This window comes from Hevea brasiliensis, chromosome 5 (assembly GCF_030052815.1).
Source record: "Hevea brasiliensis isolate MT/VB/25A 57/8 chromosome 5, ASM3005281v1, whole genome shotgun sequence".
Taxonomy (NCBI): Eukaryota; Viridiplantae; Streptophyta; class Magnoliopsida; order Malpighiales; family Euphorbiaceae; genus Hevea; species Hevea brasiliensis.
In genome coordinates this window covers 82,968,481-82,978,384 of record NC_079497.1, presented here as the reverse complement: position 1 = coordinate 82,978,384, position 9,904 = coordinate 82,968,481, and positions in this window count along the sequence as shown.

Genomic DNA, 9,904 nt, shown 5'->3' with positions numbered 1-9,904 from the left:
CACAACCTTTTGTGATGTAGGCAAATAAAAATAATATCCAAAACTATCTTTTGGATATCCAACAAATCGATCCTTTTCTGATCTGGTTTCCAATTTATCAGTGTTCAGCTTTTTGATATAAGCTAGACAACCCCAAATCTTAACATGCTTAAGACTTGGTTTTCTTCCATGCCATATCTCATAAGGTGTGGAAAAAACTGATTTTGATGGAATCCTATTCAGAATATACAAAGCTGATTCTAATGCAAATCCCCAAAAGGAGATTGGCATATCAGTATAGCTCATCATACTACGTACCATATCCAATAGGGTACGATTTCTCCTTTTAAATACACCATTCAACTGTGGTGTTCTTGGAGGAGTCAGTTGGAAACAATGCCATGCTCTCTCAAGTATTCATCAAATTCAGTACTCAAATATTCTCCTCCACGATCTGATCGAAGAGCTTTAATACTCTTTCCTGTTTGATTTTCTACTTCAGATTTAAATTCTTTAAACTTTTCAAAGAATTCATGTTTGTATTTCATCAAATACAAATACCCAAACCTTGATTTATCATCAGTAAAGGTAATAAAGTAATGAAAATCGCCTTTAACCATTTCCTTAAATGGATCACATACATCATTATGTATTAGCTCCAAAATATTTTCAGCCCTTAGCCCTTGTCCAACAAAGGTTGATCTAGTCATTTTGCCCTGAAGGCAAGATTCACAAGTTGGAGTAGGCTCAAAGCCCAATGAGGATAAAATCCCCATTTTCTCCAATTTTGCAATCCTATCTTCTGCAACATGACCTAATTTTAAGTGCCAAATATATTTTGAATTTTGAGTTGATTTTCATCATGGCATTTCATTCTTTTAGATTGCTATACTCTGAACAGTGGAAACACTTTTTTGCTGGCATTAGAAACACTTTCCTGCTGATAGTGGAAACACTTTCCTTTACCTTTGTCAACTTTGATCTTTGTTTTTCTGTTTGGCCATCTTCTTGGAAGGACTAGGAATTTGAGGTTTCTTTTTGTTATTGCCCTTCTTCTTGTTAGACATTCCAGTAGAAGAAGATGCAATCAAAGCTACCTATTTTTCTTTATTGCCTAGCATATTCTTTTGGGTAATAACTAGCATGTTGAGTAAACCAGCTAAGGTGCATTCCTATTTAGTCATATAGAAATTTGTCACAAGATTCCCAAAAGACTCAGGAAGGGACTGAAGGATCAAATCCATCTGTAGTTGGAAATCCATGTTGAAGTCAAGATGTTCCAACTGCTCAATCAGCCGAATTATCTTATGGACATGATCCCCAACATTCAATCCCTCAGACATCTTCATGCGGAACAGCTACCTAGATATCTCATACCTAGCATTCCTACTGTGCTCACCATACAACTCTTGTAGGTGAAGGAGGATCTCACTTGCACTCTGCATGTTCTCATGCTACTTCTGTAACTCATTACTCATGGAAGCAAGCATGTAACACTTAGCTCTCATATCATGCTCCCTCCACTTGTCCAAAGTTTCATATTCCTCTTGAGTGGCCTCTGGAGGTAAGGGACCAGGAACATTTAAATCTAGAACATATCCTATATGTTCAAGGTTAAGGACAAGTTTCAAATTTCTTAGCCAATCAGAGAGATTAAGTCCTATCAACCTATTGCGATCAAGTATGCTTGCAAGGATATTGGATGGTGGTGGTTGTTCTGTGCTCATTATTATCAGAAAATTAATTATAGAAAATAACCAGATTAATTAGTAAATGTATCAAGTAATTAACCAAATTGATTATGGTCTTTTAATCAAATTGGTCCTTCCACTAACTTAGCGAATCCTACACTTCCAAAGTAGAAAACGGAAATCCTAGTTGGATGGATTTCTAGTGGGTGATTGAATTCTTATAATTCTATTGATCATCCTCAAGTACATCCGTTATTGGAATTACAATAAACTATAAGTGAGCAACTCCTTGCCCATCACATCTCATGTGAGGTTCAATCCTTTACCTAGCCCCTAATGCTCAAAATCTCAGGTACATCCATTATTGACTTATCTTGCATTAGTTAAGTTGATCCCATTGAGCCAGTAATTATGCAAATAATTTTAATGTCCTCAGGTACATCCAATATTGGCCACCAAACTATTTACATATTTACAACATCTCATGCTTAACAATTATTCTTAAGAAAATCTCTTAAATTAATTGCATCTTATGCAACTATTTAAAATTTCTTAAAATAATTGCCCCAATGGAGGGCCCATGTTATAATTATTTTAATTATAACATTTCCAACTTAATCATTTGTTTGGAAGATTTTATAGTCATCCTAATTACTATTAAGGTCTCACTTTGCACATTATCCATTTAGTATTCATATATCATATAATTGCATACATTCCCATACATCTCATGCATTCATGGATAAGTAGTAAATATGGTATGATCATGGACTTTCTAAAGGATTCAATTCTGAGCTACCAAGAATTGAATCAGGGCATTCCTAGGTGCATTTCATTCATTCATTTTACAAGAGTTGCTGAAGGAGTACATAATCAACACTTGATCTTGAATTCCTCCCACTTGTCCCACCAATGCTCTTGACCTCCTTGAACTTCTTGCAATCCAATATTACATAGTAATCCTTGGCATACTAAGGCGAATTTACAAGAACTTAAATAAATGAAATTACAACAAAAAATTATTACAAACTTAATAATACATGCCCAAATAAATTAAAATAAATAAATTAATTTATAATCCCAAAAAACATAAAAGAAATAAATCCAATCACATTGGTCTTTTATAGTCCATAATCATCCATCATGCATATCACTATTTAACAATTAAATAAAATATACATACTTAAATTAAATTGAATATCTCATATTCAACTTAAAAATCCAGATTTGAATATGATTCAAATAAATTTAAAATTTTAGATTTGAATCTCATTCAAACAAATTTAAAAATTTAGATTTGAATCACATTCAAATAACCTTAAAAATTCATATTTGAATCACATTCAAACAATTTTTAAAAAATCAGATTTCAATCACATTCAAACAATTTTTAAAAATTCAGATCTGAATATTATTCAAATAACTTTAAAAAATCATTTTTAAATATGATTCAAACAATTTTAAAAATTCAGATTTGAATCACATTCAAATAACTTTTAAAATTCAGATTGAATCACATTCAAACAATTTTTTAAAATACTGATTTGAATCAAAATTTAATTGTGTGATTAAAATTCTAATTAAACAATTTAATTAAATATAGGATAAGCTTTTAGATCATACAACAATTGTAAATTAAAAAGCTAAACCTTTGCACCACTCATGAAGCCAAACCATGGGCACCATTGATAGTGTTCTTCAAGCATGTCGCCACATATCCATTGCAACCAGCAATGGATAAATCATCTCATGATCAAACACATAATTAAATCATATAATCAACAATCTAAATGGCATATATAGTGGCTCTGATACCAATTGAAGGAACGAAAGTATGAAAAATACAAGTTTATGCCATTAAATTCAAAATTTTCACCTAGGGTCACATGCATCATGCAAGATTTATTTTTATCTATTTGATTTCAATGATAAACAATATATTAAAACTCTTTTAATATGTTTTTGGATCTGTATTTGCCATTTAAGATTTTAAAATTAATCAGATTAATTTTAGAACTCTAGATTAAATCAAGAACAAACACACTAACTTCTTGATGCACTGCAGTGTATTTGCGCCTTTGAGATGCGTCTTCAGGACACCAAATGTTGTCCCTCTAGCTTGTCCACACCAAGAACACCTATGGCAGCCCTTGAACAACTTCTAAAGCTTTTTCTATTATTTAGAAAACCAAGTTCTGCCTTTTAAGAGATTAAAGATGTAAACAGGACACTAGAAATGATTTCTAGTATTTTTAATTCAAGAGATTGATGGCTAATCTCTTTGAATTGATGAGAGATGAAGAAGAAGAGATGGAGAGCCTCAAAATGGCATGACAAAGGAGGAGTGGCTGCTAGTTGTCATATTTTTAATTTATAACAACACTTATATTGCTAGGTCAACACATTAAACCCTTGCCACATGTCACCCTTTGATTGGTTCTAGGTTTAATTGACCCAATCACATTATGCCAAGTGTAAAACCTATATTTAATCTTAATTTTAATCATCTTATATGATTAAAAGACATTTGGCAAGCTTATGTGTAATGCCATGTATCACTATCTCATGGTGCCACATGTCACCCTGTGAAATGACCAAACCCAAAATAATTATTTCTCTTCTTCTAATCAATTTATATCAAATATAAAATAATTAATTAATCTCTATTAATTAATTTCTCATTAATTAAATTCATATTTAAACACTTTAAATATAATTTAATTTATACTATACATCCAATAATCTAGATTTGGTTTCAAGTCATGCTAGAGACATTGCAATCTAATTGCAAACTAAGCCTATTTAATTAATCAATTAAACTCTTTAATTAATTAATTAAATCATATTTAATTAGGTGATAACTTGTGTATGTGTGTGACTTACTAGGCTCATCACTAATTGGCAATGAGATATAATATCAACTCTTAATATCATCAGAACTCTTTCTTACCATAAATGATTTATCTAAATCTTTTTATGCACCTCATAGACCACGGTTAACACCTAGCATAGCATGCCATGGCCACCCAATTAGTAATAAGGTTTACCTTAAATGAATCTATAATCATATGTTACCATGCACTAGAATCTCTCTGTTCCAAAATCCCAACTCAAGCTGGAGTCATGATTTATGTCAAACTCCATTTGATATGAATATTATGTTCTCTTTTAATTCCAGTTCCTGATTAAAAAGATTTTCTCATCAGAAACTCTTTTCTGAATAAATCTATCTGTCCTGGCCAGGAATTTGAAACATCAAGAACAATTAAATGAACATAGGATTTTATCTCTATTTACTTAGAGGAACATATTCTATCTTGATCAACACCTACGTCCATATATAACTAGTAGGAGCCAACACATGCCCATATACCCATACACAGTACAAGTATGAAAGTAGTATCAAACTCAAACTACCTATATACAAGATAACTGTGCTATCTCAGGTCTAAAGATTATATGCACTGATATGATTTATGACAAAATATTGACAAGAGTAAACTCTATGTGCTTGTCATAAGTGTCACTGGTTCGGTCTATTTATCATTTTATAAGTGCCTATCATGTTTGCTATATGGCATGAGACTCACCATTCCATCTTATTTATATCTCATATAAATAACTTGGTAACAAATATGAATACAATCTTTCTGGATAAGTCATGTCCTTATTATCCTCGATTGTGAACCTATTTATGATACTTTGTACTAGAAATACTGTCACTCATATTCTTAACAACTTAAGAATAAAATTTCTAATAAAATATCAATGGACCTTTTTTATTACACATAAATATATTATGTAAACGGAAAAGTGGAAATGCCTTTTATTAATAAAAATATGTACAAGATACATACTAAATGATATGCTCTAGGGCATACTACTAACACGAGGAACATTAGCAACAGAACCCTGTGATCCCATCTGTGGCTTGCTGAACACAGGGCATTCCCTAGCAAAGTGACCTGGTTGGCCACACCTGAAACATACTCCTGAACCCATCATACAAGGTCTTGAATGTCTTCTTCCACACTGTGCACAAGGTGTAAAGGAAGATCTTGAACTGCACCTAGAATCACTGACTCGAATCAGGATTGACCCTTCTTTGGATCCATACCTTGGTCTGAATCCTCGAGATTTGTGTTTAAAACCACTCTTTTTATTCCTACTTCTTCCTCTATAATGACCTTGGCCTCCACTATCCGTAGTACTCATGTGAGGAACACCTGAAGAACCCTTTGCTCTATTTTTCTTTGCCCTTCCACTGTCATCTCCTGTATAGCTAATCTCAATCTGTCAGGCTCGATCAGATACCATATCAAAAGACTGATCAGACATCATGGCCAGGTTTGCATACCTTTTGTCTAGCCCCTTTAGGAACCTTTTTACCTTCATACTTTCTGTAGCCACTGCTGTAGGGGCTTATCTGCTCAGTTTTAGAAATTCTGTAGCATATTCATCTACAGACCTGCCATTCTTCCTTAAAGCCTCAAAGGCCCACTACTTTTGATCTCTGAAACTTTCTAGTACAAACCGATTAATAAACAGTTCCACAAACTGAGTCCATGATAAACCTTCCATCCGAGGTAATATGTAGTCATTCATCCACTATCTAGGCCCTATGACATACTACACACACTCTACAAGTCTCCTATCGGTCAACTGCAACTCCATCCCTACCTGTTTGCAGGAATCCAAAACCCGATAGGCATCATCTAACACATCATAAGTACCAGGTACCAACTTCTTGAAATTAATTATTTATTTATAAGGTTCCCCTCTTGGTGCGGTGGACTGCTGCTATTGGAGAGGGTGGACCATATACTGTGCCATCATATCCATGGTTCTCTGTAATCCAGCTAGAGTAGCTGCCATTGGGTCCATGGGACCCTGAGCCATAAGAGACTGTTCCTGAACTGGTGGTGGCTGCTCCTCTACTTGAGCAGTTCTAGACCTCATACCCCGCTTCCTCGGGGCAAGCGCCTCATCCTGTGCCGACACCTCGTCAGGCACATCTGATTCTGGTGCAGTGGCAGCTCTTCTACTTCTATGCATTTTCCTGAAATTCAGCAGCATTAGCCCACAAAGTTTCAAAACGACACATTACACAGCTCTATAGACTCATATTTATACATAATTATATGAAGCAGAAACTAAAAGCAAAGATGACAATGTAAGATGAATGTGGACCCTATTTTCTGCATGTGACTCCTATTAGACTCTTCCTAATACTTTAGACAAATTTTCCCTATGAATCTGGAGCCTAAGCTCTGATACCACATTTGTCACGACCCAACCTATGGGCCGGACCGGCACTAGGACCTAGGCCAGCCTAAAGCCCCCGAGGCCCATAGTAAGCCTAACTATTCCTCAACCCAACTCTAAGGCCTATTTGGTTCCAATTTCAAGAATTCAACCGGACAGAGTCCGACTATAAAATAGACATTTTAATGGGGAGTTTTTGACTCACTCGACCTGTAAACACAATATATAATCAATTGAGGAGCTCAGCTCACCCTCCACATACTCATAATAACATAAAGTCAAATACGAGCTCAGCTTCCTCATCTAGTCCAACATACATGCATATAATAAGTTTACAGGTCCAACATGGCAAATTATATTATAGACCCAAATCAAATAAATATTTCTAATACATGCAAAAATTCTAGGAGTTAACAGAATTACACAAACATTAATAAACGACCTGCGAAGAAGAAAAGTAGGTTAACCACAACAACAATCCTCCTGTAGCCTGGAAAAATAATGAACAGGAGTGAGCGTTCAACTCAGAGAGTAAAATATCAATTTTAACCATAAATCTCTATAGCTATCTAAAGCTAATGCACTCTGTAGAGTGAAATGCAACAATGTCAATATTTTCACATCATAACACCAAAAAGGTAATTTGGAGCACTCACACACCCGGTAATATCAAACCATAAATATATGGGAGCTGATCCCCTATACAGCTCTCTTAATCCAACATTTGCCAGCGAAGAACTCAAGTCGGACTTTCGCTTAATAAACCAATACCGGGTCCCAGCGAAGAACTCAAGTCGTGTCTACTCCAAAGGACCGGGTCCTAGCGAAGATCTCAAGCCATGTCTACCCGTCCTGTCCATATCCAACACTATGCCACACGCACGCCAACGCACACACACTACTCCAAATCACCACAAACAACATCCATGGCACTTTAACAGTTGTGAATGCAACATAAAACGTGCCTAAAGTTTAACTACATAGATATATACATATAAGTGATGCATGGGCATGCTTAAACATATAATAATATTGAAATTATAATTAAAATTAATATTTTACTCACAGACTTAACCGCATTCACTGTGGCGGCTGGGCGGAGGAAGAAGGCTGTCCCGACTTATCTGACAATTTTATTATAATTATTTAATGCATTTGACTTAATACAAATTAAGAAAAAGACCAAAGATGTCCTAAGTCGTGCCGAAAATCCGACAGAGTCTCCCCTATACTTAAGACCTACCCAACCTGTAAATGGGTTTAAAATGCACTTCTATATCCACAAACTATACATCCACAACTCAATCACATCACATAGCCCCTCTTGGGCCTATCCAAACAGTCATCAATCACAATATGTAAAATTACAGTTTAGTCCTTATAATTTAACCCTTTTGCAAAAACTACTCAAATGAGTTCTAAAAATTCTAAAACTTTGCCCTGCGGTCCTTAGCATCATTACTAAGCTAATGCAAAAGGAATTATAATTTTTTGAGCTACCACGAATATTTTATGAATTTTTTAATCCAATTAAAGCACTAGAAAATTATGAAAAAGTAAGGTTTAGGTTTACTTATACCGATTCCGACTTCGGGAACGCGCTCGGGACGTTTGACAATGGTGGGGTAGCCAAAATCTTGACTCAATTCCAAGACTTTTTTGGTAGCCTGTCTGTCTAGCCGGAAATTCATAGACCCTGGCAACCATCGAATTTTCACGCATTGAAGGTACCTACACGAAGCCCACAACACGGGAGTTAGTATAAAATTTTTACGGAATTTTCTAAACTCATTTAGTGCTCGAAAAAATACTACGAAGTTTCATAGGACCCACCGAAAAATAGTGTTGGAAAATTTTGAAATTTATATTGCCGCGAAGCTCTCGACGAGTGGAGCACTCTGGTACTCTCGGTTTTCTCATAGGGTTAACGGTTTGCGAGAAATCTCGCCCAAAAATCGAAATGAGCTAAAACTTTTCAGGCAAAAATTGGGCAAACCGCTAGATGGATTTTGGTGTTCTTGGTGTCTATGGAAAACTCTTGAGGTATAGATAGTGTTTGGCAAAAGACCCGGCTCAATCGGTAGACGGATCAGCCAGATTTTAGTCGGGAAGCCAAAATGGCACACTGCGAGTCCCATCTCTTGGCGCGTCGCGTCTCTTGGCGCATCATTTTCGGCAGCCTGGAAGGCCGGCCTGTGGTAAGGGAAGGTTGGGGCGGCGCGCTGGCAAGGTGGGAAGGCTAGGTGGCAGCAGCGCGGCGTGGGGAGGAGGGAGGAGAGAGAAAACGGGAGAGAGAGGAAGAAAGAACGGGAACGCACGCAGAGGAAGAAGAAGAAAAGAAAAGGCCGGTACGATTCGACTAGTCCGATTCGACCGGTCGGATCCGGTTCGGTTCGATTCGCCTTGTCCAATTCAAGATACAAAATTTTAAATTTTTACTCTGCATTGGGACCGAAAATGAGGCCCAAAAATTCTGAAAAAATTCTGAAAAACTCAGAAAAATTCATAGAGTCCAAATATATTTTTAGTTTTGCTACGTGGTCTTTAAATTAATTTTTAAAAATTATCAAAGTTTTATAATTTCGAAAAATCGAACCCGATTTTTAAAACCTAAAAAATTTCAAATAATTTTCTAAAATTTAAATAAAATAAAATATTAATATTTTCTCACAAAATAATAAATTTAAAAATTAGGGGTGTTACATAAATAACTTTACTAATTTTTTAATGGTATTAACTAATATTGTTAATTTTATGTTTATTTAATCTAAATTTAAGAATTGAGAAGTCTATTTGACTGTAAATTAATTTAAGGATTAGCGTGATTATTTGAACATAGTTAAAGGGTCAAATTGGACTTTTGGAATTAATAATTTTAGTTCAAGATTTAAAAACTTAGAATTAATTCTAGATTAAATCAATGTGATTTTATTAAAAAAATGATGTGATTTCAATTTCAAACCAAATCA